General features: G+C 36.6%; 1 long non-coding RNA gene across 1 annotated transcript in view; it reads right to left on the reverse strand.

Annotated features, from left to right (window-relative positions):
* Nucleotides 1–16046, reverse strand: part of LOC306990086 — a 24181-nt gene extending 8135 nt beyond the window's left edge. The window contains exons 1-4 of the long non-coding RNA XR_013795814.1: nt 15781–16046; nt 9072–9111; nt 3819–3903; nt 3419–3595 (exon numbers count right to left, since the gene is read on the reverse strand). This is a non-coding gene — a long non-coding RNA (uncharacterized lncRNA). The remainder of the gene's footprint in view (nt 1–3418; nt 3596–3818; nt 3904–9071; nt 9112–15780) is intronic.
* Between the last annotated feature and the right edge of the window lie 1696 nt (nt 16047–17742).

The following is a 17742-nucleotide window of genomic DNA, read 5'->3' on the forward strand; positions in this document are numbered from 1 at the left end:
ACAATATCTTTGAAACAATATCTGAGAACAACTGAAGGTTTAAACTCGGAGCTCTTTTTCCAGAGCTATTCTCAGTCTATTCCGGCATGGTAGAACCAGCCCATAAAAACACAGCACCGGTTATTATTATTCAGCACTGCGCAGTCACTACACGACAATAAATAATAATAATAATAAAGTTCTAAATCCTTGTGTAACATATTATCTGTCTCCGTTCAGACTCTGACCCTCGGCTATATTATGAACATTATTACCTAACGCATATCCCTATTGAAAAGAACAAAAGCCGCCGCACGAAAATTACACATGACCTTTTTCCTCCGCCACAACATCAAATGAAACAACATAGATCATGTATATTGGAGAAAGCACCTGAGCCGCCGAGCGGACGCCGCCTGTGCAGGCAATATCCGCTGACGCATATTGAACCTGTAGTATCTAGCATCTGCAGGCCACCAAATCCATTCATAATGCATACTCAAGTGGCCAGTGAGCCAAGGGTCTGTCCACAAATGAGAAAATAAGACTTTTCTTCTTTATTTGCCATGCACTTTAAGCCAAAACCAGCAGTCTTGTGTGGGTGCCATGGGAATATTGCTTATGTCTAGAGTACTTTTTGAGTAAATTGCCAGCATGCATGGTTTATTTCTATATTTACCGATATGTTTCTCTTGATGATTACTGTCCAAGAAATAAAACAATCCCAAATGAGCCGTGTTTCCGGAATGTTAAAGTCTGTGTTTGTGTTTGTTCTCTGGTGCCTGACAATAATGCATTTTACAGCATCCCACGAGATTTCACGAAAACACGACTACCTCTAAAAGCATTAAGACATTACCGCTTGCTTCAAATGTTTTACTCTGACCTTGTTTAATACAGATTTGTAATGATGCATTTAAAGTTCAGGCTGCCAGTTTTTTCTCGATGTTTCTTCTGGCAGAGTACAAATAATGGCACATTTTCTTTGACATCCTCTTTCTTACTCGGGCACTTAACATATTTGGACAGTTTTGCATAATAAAAAGTGTCACCTTTAATAAATTCAAGGATGTCTATTCGTGGAAAAAGCTACTGTATCCATCATTCCCATTCATCTCTGTTCAGCTGGCTGGAAGATACATGTTTGGAATCTGCCATCAAGTTGTAGATGGAATTGGTGTTTTTAAAGTTACTTTAGAATATCTTCATTTTAAAGATTTTTACTCAAGTACATAAATACTATGTTAGCATGGAATGAAAGATGCGATAGCGTAAGACAGCTTCGCGAACAAGACAAAATGTGGGACGGGAATTGATTTTGTCCATCGGGAAATGATTGGATCCCCTTTGTAAATCTATCCCAGATTAAGTACACAGTGGCCACATGCTCTTATGACTTAGTAAACGTTGTAGATGATGTTTACATTCGTGTTTAGTGCGGGATACTTGATCAGATTGCCTGAAACTCATGTTAATGCCAGATATGAAGGTGTCATAATTGCTTGAGAGCTTTAAGAACGGCTAAATCTAGTTAGAGAATCAAAGTTTGAATGAGTTTAAAAAAAAAATCTTTTCATCAAGGTGCAATGCTTTTCATCTCGCTCTCAGCTAGAATGAGATCACACACTTTGCTTTTAATCCCTTCTCATGCATTGTGTTCAAGCTATCTTTAAAAGAGCGAATTCCTCTTTTAGAAAGGCCTCCGGAAAGACCTCAGGGGCAACGCAGCGGCCTCACTTGTTGCCGTGTTTTCATTCACGAGAAAAGCTGTTGAACTCTTTTCCTGGACTACGTTACATCTTTTCACATCACAACTGTCTCGCTGATTATTGTTACGGACAAATGAATCTGGCGAGAATTGGCACATATAAAATATCCACAGCAGTTGATTTATCTAAGCATTGAATTGAGGGGTTTAAAGGCTGAAGATCCGTTCAACGGTCAGCCCGTAGTGGGAATTATCCAGAAAGGCTTACAGCATTATTAAACGTATAGCTCAGTCATTATTGTGCCTATAAATACAGATCCTTCACATTAATATTCCACGAAGCAATTATTTCACTACCGTTTTATTGGCATTATACTTCAAAGCATTGTAGGCGATGATATGCTGGAGCCAAAACTTCAATGGCATTTTATTTTGTCATCATTCATATCATTGTATACTGGGAGCAACAAAAGCACCTTGGCTTGCTAATACTGCTCAATAAAACTGCAGCGGTGCGGCATGCAAATCATTATAATTAGAGCTCCATTTAGGACTCTAACAAATAAAAAAAAATAAAAAAAACCTGCGGCTGTTCCAAACCACAACACGTGCCATTGATCGGCATCTTACTGAAGCCTGAGATAATCATTCTCACTTGAGAAGCAAAAAGCAACCACTATGGAGTCAAGCAGTCAATACCCCGGTGGCATTACTCTGTAATCTCTGGCTCTCATTAAACACGTCTGCTATGGATTCTCTCAGGCATTTCTTTTCCTCAATGTGTACCGTACTATGCATTGTAAAAAGAGATATCAAAGTGTGGTGCATCATGTAATGTTATAGTTTTAAAGAGATCTGTTTAGACATCGTTATTGATTTGGGGCGAGCGGCACGGATGCAGAATTGTGTGTTTTGCCTGGAGCAAGGAGATGTTTTGGGGGTAGTCAGATTTGGGTTTTCTCTCACTCTAAAATCAGTCACAGAACACAAGTTCGCACGTCAGCAAGAATTCACAAGTCGAACTGCTGATGGACTATTATCGGTCTCAAAAAAGAAACGGATATTGTGAAATGTTTGAAAGAGATCAGGAATGCAAGGTCGAGTTATACAGTAGGGATCATTTTCTTTGGATTTACAGAAAAATAATGTCAAGAAAAACATGTAAAACAGTGTATGCGGTTTGTGGCCCATATTCTATATAGTCTTCAATCTATAAGCGAGCTTCAATCACGGCTTTATAAAATAAAATAAAATAAAATGGTAACCAATTGTACTAAGCCCCGCACATAAAATTGCCACAATTAAGAAGTAATTTCTTCGTTTTGTTCATTCATTTCCTTATTTTACTCAATTGTGGCCACGATTTACTTTATATTTTAGTCCACGTCATGTGCTAGGCTACGATTGAGCAGAAAGTGCTTAAAAATTGGTCAAATAGATTATCGTTCAATCGCTAGTTCTTTAGCGTCAGCATGTCAGCATGAAATAAAAATGAATCTACTTTCTAAATGAATGTTATTGATATAATTGTGAACGATCCATTGATTCAACCTACATTATTTTTCGATAATCCGGCTCACTCTAATATACTTCAGAAGTTTCTTTTGCATTGCAAGTTTAAAAAGGAGTGATTTTTAAGTCAGTGCATGGCAATGAAGAACGCCGATTTGTTAACATAAAAGATTTGTTCACACTGAAGGCACCACTTTTCAATCTGTATTCAGTTCTCACCGTGGTGCCGTTCTGTCAGTTATGTGGTTCAGGGTGCATGGCTTTGTAGAATACAAAGACAGTTGTTTCTACTGCCAATGTCAAGAGCTGTCAGGTATCAATACCCTCGTTTTGTCACCAACAGAATTCAAGCGTTATTTTAGGCGTCTTCGGATGCCTGACAGGGTGTACTGCCCACTGTTAAGAAACATTTGTTAGTTAAAAATATATAAAAAATCATATTTTAGTTATAAAACTGACTCAAGGTACAAACCACCTGCAAAAGTGACAACCAGGAATTAAATGATATATTTTAGACAAGTATGACAGACATAATGACAGCAATTAGATGGCATAGATGGAGAGATGGGTGAATGAATAATGGAAGGGTATGAGGTGAAGGTGACAGTCATTCTCACACCTCAAATGAGATTTTAATTGGCCATTTTATAGTGTGTTCCCACAACTAGGCCTCCAGAGATTCTGCTCCTGTTCATCAGGTTCAGCTACAGGAAGCAGGCAGAACAGAAGCTTCATGTTAAAATGGAATATTATCCTACAAATATAGAATGTGAAAAGTATGCATTTTGCAGTGATAAAGACTGAAGGTGAATTTGGAATAGCACTACACCATGCAGTCCAAGACAAAAAAAAAAAAGATATTCAAAATGATGTTTGTGTGCTCTACAAACTGTTAGCATGTGGTCTCATGACCTCAGTATGTTTGTCACGTTACCATCTGAGAAAACTTTAGAAAGAAACGTTTTACATCTTGGACTGCCAAAGGTTGTTAAACTCACAGCTGCTTCATTTATCACACTGGAAATGTGATGGAAGCAGATGGAAGGTTAAGTCAAGTGCATTGCATTGTGGGATACAGCATTCTGCACAGTATGCTCTATTGTAAACTGCACAATTTGGAAAATGTTGTCGGTCATTTGGGTATTACATGCATAGAGTAAATTAGCATACTGTTTATTCTGCAAAAATAGTGAGTGTAGTATGCTAGAAAGGCGAAGACATATTTCTGTGATGATGTCTACGGTAAACATATCTTGTCTTTATATTTGTGTATGTTTTGTTTATATACAGATGTTTCTTTTACACAGTGAAACCTTTGTTTAGCATGTGGCAATAACCTTCAGGTTAGTTCATGGTCTAGTTACCGGCGTTCTGCGCAGCGGTTTGCTCAGTGTGTAGATATGTTATGTACAGTAAGTGTATACTCTAATCTAATGCACATCATGCTGTAAAATAATAAATGATCATTTTCAAAGTGATTGGAAAATAAACATTTCACTCAAAGTCTATTCGTATTACTTTCAGCTGCAAAAAAATTATGCTTTTCTGAAGGTTTAGTTCTTGTTTTTCTTGAGAGAAAGTACAAGAAGCTACTGAAGTTCACAGTATTATTGGAAAAAATAACCTAATGAAATTGATCTGAATTTTTATACCATTATTTATGTACATTTACAATGTTGCATGTGCTCTTGCTACTGTAGTAGTGGCTGGAATCTCGAAGATACCACAACCGACATGAAATAACCTAATCATGTGTGTATATATATATATATGATGTTGGATTTGGTATCTTTGAGATTCCAGAAAATACTACAGTAGAGCACACCACACACACAAATATATATACACACACAAACACACAGGTTTTCCCCAAACATATCTGTTTTAAATCAGCCAAGCAGTGTGTAATTATTGCTTTGGTGGTTCTAAAGCCGCATGTTCCACAGTAATACGTTACACTTCCCCATTGATAAGATACTTAAAAACAGCAGTCGGCATGGTAGGAGTTATGAATTACACAGTGATTATGCAGTTTTAGTTATATTTTATTTGTGAACCAGTAACTGGAATAGGTCTGATCTTGTGCAATAATGCAAATGCGGTAATAGATCGCAATACTCGTAGATTGACTTTTTCAGCTGAAAAGTAACTTGCTCATGACATATAACCTCAAGGCATGCTTTAGGTGTGTTAGACATTTGGAAGAAATCATAGTATAAATCAACTATATATACAGCATTGATTGACAGACTAGAGACTCCTGCAGTGTATGAAGAGTATAGATTACATTATATGGACTAAAAAAAGCATATAGGCGTATTTGAAAAAAAAATTGTAAATACATTCTATGTTTATTGTGCCCATAAAAGTGATTGTGTTGTACTACAGTAGAATGACTCGGACTGCATTGTGAATTAAATTATTTGCATGTAATTAAAAGCAAAGGCTTGCTTTCAGGACACTGAGAAATAATTAACGTAACAAATGCAAATGGACGGGGCAGGTTAAATTACTATTTTCACTTTTCAGCATCAAAATCAAAACGCTTATTAACAGCTGAAATTTAATTCAAAATGTGAACCTAGGGTTTGGGTCTAAACCAAAGAAAGAGCCATTATTGTCACATTGAACCTTTGAAATCAACCCCTGAAATTATGTTCCTGCAGGGTAATTCACCTCCGAAAGCTCCATTAAATATTATGTCAGATCAACTTCCTGAGGGTTAATTTACTTTGCACAACCTCAATGCAGATCTCAATTCAGCCTTAAATCACACACAGCTTTTTAATTTGAAGAGCACACAGATAAATTATGTGGAATCCATTACTCCACCAATCACTGGTAAAGTATTGTCTTGACATTTTTTTTATCTATTTCTATCTTCGATTATCTATCTATCTATCTATCTATCTATCTATCTATCTATCTATCTATCTATCTATCTATCTATCTATCTATCTATGATTATCTATCTATCTATCTATCTATCTATCTATCTATCTATCTATCTATCTATCTATCTATCTATCTATCTATCTATCTATCTATCTATCTATCTATCTATCTATCTATTTATCTATCTATCTATCTAATCACAAATATTTACAAAAAAAAAGCACTTAACCAAAATAAAAAAAAAATAAAAAATATATATATATATCCAGTTCCACTAAAGGCACCGGGTGGCGGTGCCACCGGCTTGGGCCCTCCATCGCTGCTTGCAGCTTTAATTATATATATATATATATATATATATTATGTAAATTATTTTTTCCCCCTATTTTTAACATATATATTATTATATATATAATAATAATAATATATATATTATTAACATTTTTGGATGCTAAACTATTCTTTATTATAGGCTTTGTACTTTGTACACTTTGTACACTCACGTTCCTTCCAATATAGAAAAATTATCCTCTTCAAATGCGCAAAAATGTGCTTGGAAACATCACAGTGGAGCGGTGCTTACTATGAACGGCACAAACTGTACAACTGACTATTTAAACAGAGCAGTGTAATTTTTATATGTAAGGTTGACTATTTTATTATTATATTTTATTAAGGCTATAATGAACATGCTGCGATGTCAAGATTGCAATGCTGGAATACTGTGTGTGTGTGTGTGTGTGTGTGTGTGTGTGTGTGTGTGTGTGTGTGTGAGTGTGTGTGAGTGTATATTTGTGTACACTCGCAATGAAACACAACATTGTGCTTTTGTTAAACTATAAACTCTTGTCAAACTGTAACCTACAACTGTCACCCAACCAAAATCACACACACACACACACACACACACACACACACACACACACACACACACACACACACACACACACACACACACACACACACACACATCCCCCCTCCCCTCCCCCTAATGGCCGCGGGTTCTGACATTTGTGCAAAGTTTCAAGAGTTTTTGAGCACGTTAAGGCCCCCAAAAGTGCCCAAAAGGTAGTAAAATAATAATAATAAAGAAGAAGAAGAAGAATAATCCTTAGAAAAACAATAGGGCCTTCGCCTTTTCAAGGCTTGGGCCCTAATTATAATAAAAAGTAAAAGTAAAAGAACACTAGACGTGATTGCTCTCATAATGATATTTCAGCATCTACCAGCAGGGGCTGAGTGAGCCGTGCTAACCACCCAAACCTGGAAAGGTAAGTTAAAAAATAAATGTAAAATTTGGAATGATGAAAAAATCCCTAAAGTCTGGCTTTGGGATGTTTTAGCTGTGTGACAATCGCTGTATGACATCTGCTGTATTAAATACATGACTATTTCACTGTCTACAGTTCAAAATAAAACCTTCACTAAAAGTGTTGTGATAATACCAAGAAATTCAAGGAATTGTACACCAGCACAAACACATTACGGCTGCGGTATCTGTACATTTATCTTATAGTTCAATTTAGTTCAAATGAAACTCAAGGCCCAGCAGCAAGGCTGTTTCAATTACTGTGAAAATACAACATTACAAATACCATTCATGTTAAACACAGGAAAGAAGTGCAATAGAAACATGCGGAGTAAACATTCTTCAGTGCACTGAGATGAAAGTGAAACTGCAAGATCTCCCCTCAGTGGCTTTAGATTGAAGACGCTCAGTATACTAAACACATTGTGATTGTTGATGCACTGGGAGATTTTCAAGAAGAGACAATAACTATTTATTTATCGTGCACATCCAATTATTTTAAATATACAATTATGTTTTTTATTATAGCTCAGATACTGTTACCATAGGTGCAATTAAGACTAATGTTGACAACGTTTAAGTTTAAGACAACTTTTGACTTCTGATGGGAGATTTTTGATATCTTCAAATCTGAGCACAGTTTAAGTCACTACTGAGGGATCTTCTGAAATTTAAGACATGAGATTACTGAGAACTTTTTCCTCAGAAGAAGAAAAGTCTTGAACTCCATTCAATCTCATCTTTTTCTTTCCCATATGATTCTGCTTGAGTAGGCATGGTCAATATTAATGTATTGAATTTTTATAAAAGGCAGCATCACCAAATTTTTCCTGAAGCATATAAAATATTTATTTTTTTCACAAAGAAAGAAAATAACAGGCTCGGCACAATATGAGACTGAAAAAATACTCCTTTTAAGAAATTAAGTGTCTCGACTTTAGCTGCAATTTCCCCCCACGTCATATTAAATTGTGTGTCAACACATTTAAAGTCTGAGTTGTAAAAAATAAATAAATAAATAAAACACACACAGACAACAGCAGTTTCATAAGGAAGAGGATTGAATTATTATAAAAGCACTTCAGATCCGCACGCCTCCGTCACTACACTGTAGTGGGCTGGGAAATAAGCACTCTTCAAAACTGGCACAAAAAAATGCTTTTCTAAATGAGCCCTAGGGGAGAGACTTGGCGGGGGGACCATTCATTCGTGTTCGCATGAGCTGGGCACAAACAGTAAGGACATTACGTTTTGTTTAGCAAATGAAAGCCAGGATACTCATCTCCTCTCCTCCCCATTCCTGTCTGTCTCTCTCATTCACTCGTGTATAAAGAACACCATGGCACAATCTCATTTTGCAGCGGATCAGTTGGCTGCAGGCTAATTTTGTTTACGAGCATCAGACAATTCAGTGTGTTCATTCACAGGCCCGCTGTCTTCCATCTTTTTTTTGGCCGCTCTCAGTACTGTTGAGCTTTGTTGTGGGTGAAGCCCAGAGACGGGAGAGTTACTTCAAAAATGTATTCCAGAGCAAATGATTGAAATGACTGCAGTTCACATTCCCCGATAAAAACAACCTGATTACTTTTAGATATTTTTGGATTACGCTCATTATTTTTTTAAAGAAATAGTTTACACAATAATTAAATTCTGTCATCACTTACTCACCCTCATGTCCATGTTCCAAACATGTAAGACTTTCTTTCTCCTGTGGGAAACAAAATAGAAGATATTGTGAAGAATGTCTCAACTGTTTTTGTCCATACAAATATATTTTTTTATATTCCATTTTGATATACATTTTCATACTCCGCATTCTCTTATTCTTAACACTGTTGAGCCAATTCCATTTGTCAGAGAACAAATGGAATTCTAAGAGATTTATTTCAACCACTCAATTATGTGTTGATGCACTGTGCCAGGTTTCACTTCACTGATGCCAACACTTCACTGGCATATTATATCATGGCTTCAGAAGACTGAATTTGAGCTGTGGTCACTTTGAACTGCCTTTGGAAAAAATGTGAAGTTTCTAAGATTTTTTTTGGTGTGTGTGTGTGTGTGTGTGTGTGTGTGTGTGTGTGTGTGTGTGTGTGTGTGTGTATGTTCCAAAACAAAAACAAAAAACAGACAACAGCATATGAGTATATAATGACATAATTTGCATGGCGAACTACTTTAATGTTCACACATTCTGGCTAGTCAAAAAATAATATCTAATTTTGCCTAGATGATATCTCAAGAAAACTAGTGTGATGTTTGCTTAGATGAATTAATAAAAGGATTTAAATGTCACACATGCTCAGCGCACTGCAACATGAAAATTGTGTTTAAAAACGTTCCCTCCAGGCTGTCCATTGATCAGATGATAATATTACATTAATATAATATTTGAAAGAAGGCACACAAGGCTTTTGGCAAAGAAAGGACAGTATCAATGCTAGGATATATTTCATTTGATTCCTACTGGATTACACTCATTTAAGCTTTTACTGTATTGAAATTACAAAATGACATAATTTTATTCCTTTAAAGAATCAAGCATTGCATATGCACATGTAATTTGATTGTGCAGCTATGTAAAAAAAAAAAAAAAAAAAGTTAAAAAGTACCATGGTTAATGCATTGGTGACTGTAAATATATATTTTTATATGGTAACACTTAAGTTTAATGTGAAGTGTTACACGTTAATTACAGTGAGGTAACCAACCCTAAAACAAACTCTCTTACAATCACATTGTAAAATGAAATTCACAATTTAACAACTACATACCAATTAAAATCCAGCACACGTTTAGACAAGTTCAAAAACTTATCACACTCTGTCAGTGTTTGACACTTCCTTTCTTGTTTCACTGGGTTAAGATAAACAACCTTTTTCTTGTTAATTATTACAATCAGCATTAATTAAAGTGATTCTCTGCTCATTCTTGCATTCAAGGTTGTTACTCTCAGCCTTACTGGATTTCCCACTGCATCGCTTCTGCGTGGATGCTAGACCGTGATAACTTTATCAATTAAACCACTACTCTGCACCATGGTCAAGGCCTCGTCCACAACAGGCATTAGCGATGTAATTACGTTTTTGGAAGGATAATGGCTTATTTACAAAAGCTGCCCGCCCGCCCGCCGGGGTCACGTTCACTTTAGATAAAGCAATTTGCACCGATGGACCCTTTAAACCTGCCATGTGCATGTAAATGAGAGGATTCATTAATGTATGGCTGCTCTTTCTCATCCCGGGACGAGGCCTTTAGGAACTGACATCACGGAAATGCTCAGTGTTCGGAAAGCAACTCAAAAATATAGTAACCAAATACACAACAGAAAATGAGCTGAGCTATATGAAGGCTTCAATCTAGCGAAAGTAGCGAAGTTTCATCCCAAATGATGTATTACACACTGTGCATTTACACTATACACTATGTACAAATTTAATAAGTTGCAAAGTATTTTGAACTAGCTTTTATTTTGATATTTCAATTACATTTTTTGTAATATCGTTGTGATGTGATTTTCTTTTTAAATGTTACTATTTGTTTAATTTATTTACATTTCAGTTTTACTGTTTAATGACTATAGTGCTTCAATTTAAATGTATTGCCAATCTTACATTTCTAATTTTCATTTAGCCTACTTTGTTTTTCCAATAATATAAATGTTTTATTTCAGCTTTATTTCAATGAACAGAAATGTTTTAATAGTTTTAGTTAACGATAATAACCCTGCATCACCTACTGGCACTATTTTGAGTCTGAATGATACCATGAAAATATAAAAGCAAATTTTACGCTTAAAGGTATACATTGCCTTTCAAAAAGTCAAGGGGAAAAAAACTGTTCACTAACATAAATTCTTCCCAGTCTTTTTGAAAACATATTCAATATTAATAATCAGTGCTTGCCAAACACAAGCTACTTTTTTTTTTTTTTTTTACTTAAAATAAATACAATAGGCCTATTTATTTATAGTATTTTTTGTCAACTCTGTAACAGAGATTGACATAACAGAATGGATTTTTTTTTTACTTTTTAGCCAAAAACTCCACTTGCTAGCATAAATGCTAAGAGCACATTGCACTAATGAAATCATGATTGAAAGACTTTTAAACAACCCAATGTGTAATCAGTGATACATTCTGTTTTCCCTTTGATATTGTGTTTACAATTTTGACGTTTTAAAAAATAACTTTTTTTCATCAAACAATTTTTTCAGGGAGAACACACATACCTTCCAGTGCTTCAGGGGCCGTATTCACAAAGAATTTTAAGGCTAAAAGTAGCTCCTAACTGGCGAATTTAGGAGCAACTCATAAAAATAATGGGCGTGTCACTCCTAACTTTAGGACTCCTAATTTTTTTCACTAAGAGTAATTCACAAAGCATTTTAGCCCTAAAAGTAGCACCTAAGTCTGGGACAGCTTAAAAGAAGTCGAGAGGACTCCTAACTCACTAAGACCTATTCACAAAGGATCTTAAAATAGCCGTGCGACACAGTGTGTTCGAGACAGCCAATGACACGGAGTTATTACAAAGATACCGCCTTAACCGTGAGGGAATACTGATTGTTGTGGATCTTGTGAGGGATGCAATAACAGCGCCAACTAATGTAATCGCAACAACCCAATCAGTGCCGAATTGAAATGTTTGATAACACTTCGTTACCTGGCAACGGGGAAAATGCAATTGTGTAATGCCGACGATCTAGCGATATCCCAGCCATCGGTAAGCAGATCCATCCACCAAACCATCAATGCACTCTGTAGACCCCATATTATTCGACAGTTCATAAGTTTTGCTTTGGACATTCGCCAACTCCAAAGAAACAAAGCCAGCTTTATGGATATTGCCGGTGTGCCCAGAGTGGTCGGTGCTATGGGACACATTAAAATAATTGCACCACGTCAGGATGAGGACGTGTTTGTGAATAGAAAGAAAACCCACTCCATCAATACCCAGATTGTGTTCGATGCAAACTTCACAATTCTCGATGTTGTATCCCAGTGCCGAATTTCCCTTTTATTATGTTTTTTTCCCAGCACCAACTGGGCCAGCAGCAGCAACTGATCCTGCGTCCAGTTGGGCTTTCTTTTCCGTTTTGGTGAGTTCATAATCCACCGTCATTTAACTATTACATTACTTAAATAGGAGCAATATTTCCTTGCTTTAACTAGTCTATTTAGGCTAATAATATGTCAATTAACCAAGCAAGTGTTAATGCAAGTGTCGTTTTTCATTATTAGGCAAGTGGCGGTTTTCATTAGGGTATTAGGCTACCTTGATTTGATTTAATTTAATTCACAACTTTTCTCTCTCTCTCTGCCTTTTTAGAATTACACTTCACTGGGGCCTGCACAAACATGTCATTATATATGCATTTCGATGACATTATTATTATTATTTTGTGTAGGACAGACATATTTAGATGTCGTAATTCCATGATTTGGTGCGTCTGTGTTATGTTCCACATGATGGCCCTGTCATCTAACAACCAATCACCGTGATCATTGCGAGGAAGCTCGTGCATGAGAATTGACGTCATCCATAGCAACGAAGACTCACTCTTAGTTTAGGAGTTGTCATTTTTCCTTACTAAGAGTAGGTCTGAAAGGCGTTGTGAATAACTTTTAAGAGAACACTTCTAGCTAAAATCTTTTAGTGCGATTTAGGAGTACTCCTAGTGGTAAGATAAAATTCTTTGTGAATACGGCCCCAGATCTTATAAGTGAGGAAAAGTGACATAATGTCCTGTCTCTTACATAGTTGTGCTGGGCAAAGGCAGAGTTTGTTGTTAGGATGACAACATTTTTAAAAAGATACATTTTCAGGCTGCTCTGCCTCAGTGGTCTAAATGTGCTTGTCAATGTCAAAATGATCAAGATGGCCAATACAATCAAAGAAGACTGGTGTTGCAGTCTTTCTGTCATTGTCACAACGAGAGTTTGTGGAAAGATGGGAACATTAAGAAAGTACATTTAAGTACAAGACAGCTGTTTTACGATAAAAATGTTTAGCAACCGACATTTATATGATGCAAACCGCTTGTCCTTTTTATGAAATTTCCCCGTTTTGAACTGAAAATATGCTGTCATGACTGAATTTGACAAGAAAAGAAACGTTTGCATTTTCGACATGCGAATGAATAAGAGTGAATTTGTGCAAATATTTAAATAAAATATTTCCAAATAGTTTCAATTGATTAATTTGAACTAATTCTACAACATTAAATTGTTTAAAAACAATGTGTATCTTATACAAATGTGTGTCCATAAATCTTGCGTCAGTTTCGGTTACTGTACCACACTTTGCATTTAAATTAGTGGAATTATCTCCTACCCTGCCTTTAAAGGTAGGGTAGGTCAGAATTGTCGAAAAAAAACTTTTATTCAAATTTGTTTAAACTGTCTTTATATACCAATGCATAATTAAAATGTAAGTACTCTGATAAAAAGAGTATAAAAATCGAGTGACTCTAGACCGTTTAATCTTCATTAAACACAGCTCATTAATTCCATTCACTCCCACCTAAAAACGGGTGCGCGACTGCGCGCACGTGGGCAGAGCCAGTAATAACGGCGGTAGTCATGGCGACGTCGAGTGACAGTCGCGCAAGCCAATCCTGTGATTCGTCCCGAATGGAAATAATGAGCTGTGTTTAATGAAGATTAAACGGTCTAGAGTCACTCGATTTTTATACTCTTTTTATCAGAGTACTTACATTTTAATTATGCATTGATATATATAGAAAGTTTAATCAAATTTGGTAAAAAGTTTTTATATAAATCCTACCTACCCTACCTTTAAAGGTGCCATGTGTAATTGTCTGGCAAAAAAAATCAAGTCATACGCCACATTCCATACCAGATGGGGGCAGCATACCTCACATATCAAAATATGTGATGTAGGATATGGTATTTTATAAATCACACACTATAAATATGATAAAGAAGCAGAAACAGATAGTTGCAGTAAAGTAAGATATTTTAATAAGTTGAAGAAACAATAATGATTTGTGACACACACACACACACTCGATTTGCGCATCGCCATCATGTGTGTATTACAGGTAACGTTATTACATTGCTTCCTGATATCACGTGCGCAAACACAAATAACCTATATTTATATATATATGTATACTACAGGGCCGTTGAATGCTTGTATCTGATAACCGTGAAGCTCTTGTAATTATTACTTTACCCAACCTCTCCATGTCGAGTGATGCAGTAAACATCAGACAGTGCACGTGAACCGATCATCTCTACTATAGTAAAAAAAAAACACGAACACTGTTGAAAGATACAGTAGCCTAGGCTACAAATGACCTGTTCGCGCCACAAACTGTTCTCCGTCCTTAGCGACCGAGTCATTGAATGTGAAACAGCGGCTGCTGTCGTCAGCGAGCAGCACTCTTCAGACAACGAGGGCGCGCGCGCCGCGCTGATACCTCCGTTTCAGTTTCTCCAACCCGCGCAGTGCGGCGGTCAGAACACGGAGACCATTCTGCCCCGAGCTATGCGTGCGAAAGCATGGGGAGCGATCCCGGGCGTGTCAGAATGGGTGCTGAACGTTGTAAAACAGGGCTATGCGCTGCAGTTCGCCCGCCGTCCCCCGCGCTTTCGAGCCCGGACTGTGACGAGCGGTCCTTTTCTTATCTGATCTGATCTGTGCTTCAGAGCGCGGTGGTTGTAGGGGTCTCTTGCCAAAGGCTTCAGCCATCCTTCCGCTCTCTTCCCTGAATTGAAATGAAGTAGTGGGCTGTACTTTCCACACGATTGACATCAGGTTCAAGAACGCCCACAAGCCGTGCGAGTTATTCGTGTATTGCAGGTTGGCTGGTGGTTATGTGCCCCGCATACCGCCTCCCATGGCCGAAACTGGTATTACAACACCTGTCGGGCCGTGGCTAGTAATGCTAATGCTAATTAAGGTTGATATCTCTGCAGCACTATAACTTTACATTTTTTTAATGACATCATTGCCCTTATTTCTTCTCATTCTTTTTAAGAGTGTAGCTCATTTTTTGGATATTTTTACCTCAATTTTTACACATGGCACCTTTAAGGTACATTTACTGTTGCTCTGCACATTTTCACGGACGAAATCCAGTCATATAGGAATCCACGCGATCGGGACTTTTGCGTGAGGGCAACGGATTCAATTTGGTCACGCGAAATCAACATAAAAGCCGATTGGATGAAAAGAGACTTGTTCTTTGTGAGCTGCTTCAGATGCTGTGAAATCATATCCCATGGTAAATAATAACTATCATTTGCATATGCACGTTATTTCGAGGCACTAAGAATACCATAGTATGACTTAAGTACTTGTCCACAAAACCACGTTACTTTTGAGTAGGCCTACTTCAGGTGTTTACCTTCAGTAGAGAGTAGGCTAGTTCAAACGTTGCACGCGCAGGTGTTCCACTTCACCATGTCCTTCATTCCTGGCAAACGATAGAATAGCCTACATTTCAGGGTTTGGTTTCAGTGGATGGTACGTAAATATCCACTTTATCAAGCACTTGTGATGTTCTCTGTGTCTCCCGTGTTTGAGAAGTCGCTCTCCACTTTATTGGGGTTGTTGTGTGTGTTTCAGACTGAACCACGTTGACTCAGAATCAGAACGTTCGAATGATTCGTCGAAAAGAACCGACTCAATGAATAATTCAGCCGACAGAAAATATATAATAAATGACTTGATTGCTGAAATAGTGTGTGGGAAAACCTGTTGCCAAATTCAGCCATTTGAGATCGAAGTAAATCATCTGTCACTTTTGAGCACATTGGAAGCAAAATGTGTCACTGTTTTTGTAGCGATAGCAATAGGCATAGGCTACTGGGTAGGCTAGGCTAGCATACTGCAGCATTAGTTTGAAGAAAGCAGGAAGAGAGCTCACGTTTTCCTTGCAAATTTATCTAATTTCCGCTACAGAATAATTTTATTTTTATAAATCTGGTAACATGTTAAGTCATAATTACTTGATAGAAAGTCTAAATTATGACATAGCCTACTAAAATCTAAAATTATGACATAACTAAAATTATGACTCAATTAAGAGTCGACATGTAAAAAAGTAATTTATTGACACAAAAGTCTAATACTAAATCGAAATTAAATGATTTAAGTCATAATTATGCAATGAAAAATGTAACGATTGTGGCATAAATTGAAATTGACTTAAGAAGCCATAATTATGACATAAAAGGTCAACATTATGAAATACTATGTCATAATTATAGCATAAACAATTGAAATTATGATAGAAAGACATAACTTTGACTTTTTATTTAATAATAATGGCTTTTTATGTTATAATATAATTTCTCATTTTCATCTCACAAGTATGACCTAGCATATCATAATTTTGGCTTTTTATGGAATAGTTAGGCTACTGTATGACTTTTCAAGTCATAATTTCGACATAGTGTGTCATAATTATGATTTACCAAACCTTGATTTCTTTTCCACATGTAATGGTCTTCTATAGCCCACTCTTTCACTCTGTCTGAAGAGAGCGACTTGAGCGCAATCACGTCAGCCCTTGACAGGTCCAGTGGCGCTTGTTTGCTCTCTGGGTTGGCAAACTGCCTGCTGTGGGCGTTGTTTTGAGCTTCATTTGGACAGTGTGAAGCTAGAGGCTCAGGTGATAATGAACTGTTGGGCATCTCTCTTATTTGCAACAGATGCCGGGCTGCGCTGTTGTCAATTGCAGTGGAGGGGGATTGCTTTCAATGACACTCTGTACTGGCTTTTAATCACTCCATATTCACCGGAGAGCAAATAAAATGATGGCACTGCTGGATTAGCTACATTTATTCTGTTTTGTTTAAGAGTAAACAGACAAACATAACCTGAACATGTGTTTGACTGTCAACATTGTAGACTAACATGGCTCGTAATATGCATGTTAACTGCTAATTACATGGTTGATGGGAAATAGAAAGTTTATATTTTCAAAGGAATGATGTCTTGCGGTTTATGTTCAAAATCCACTGGTCTAATTTATTTTAAACTGAAATGCCGGGTCCAGACTGAACAACTGAACCACACTGCAAATTGATTTTAAATTGCCTTAACTTGATCAAAAGTGACAGCAAAGACATTTATAATTTGACAAAAATGTATATTTAAAATAAATGCTGTTCTTTTGACATATCTATTCATCAAAGAATCCTGGAAAAAAATGTCAGTTTCCACACAAAAATATGAAGCAGCACAACTGTTTTCAACATTGATAATAATAAATGTTTCTTGAGCAGCAAATCAGCATATTATGATTTCTGAAAAATATTGTTTTAATGGCGAAAGAAAACAATGTAATTTTCACACTTTATGT

Source organism: Phoxinus phoxinus, assembly GCF_949152265.1.
Source record: "Phoxinus phoxinus genome assembly, chromosome: 21".
In the NCBI taxonomy this organism is placed as follows: domain Eukaryota; kingdom Metazoa; phylum Chordata; class Actinopteri; order Cypriniformes; family Leuciscidae; genus Phoxinus; species Phoxinus phoxinus.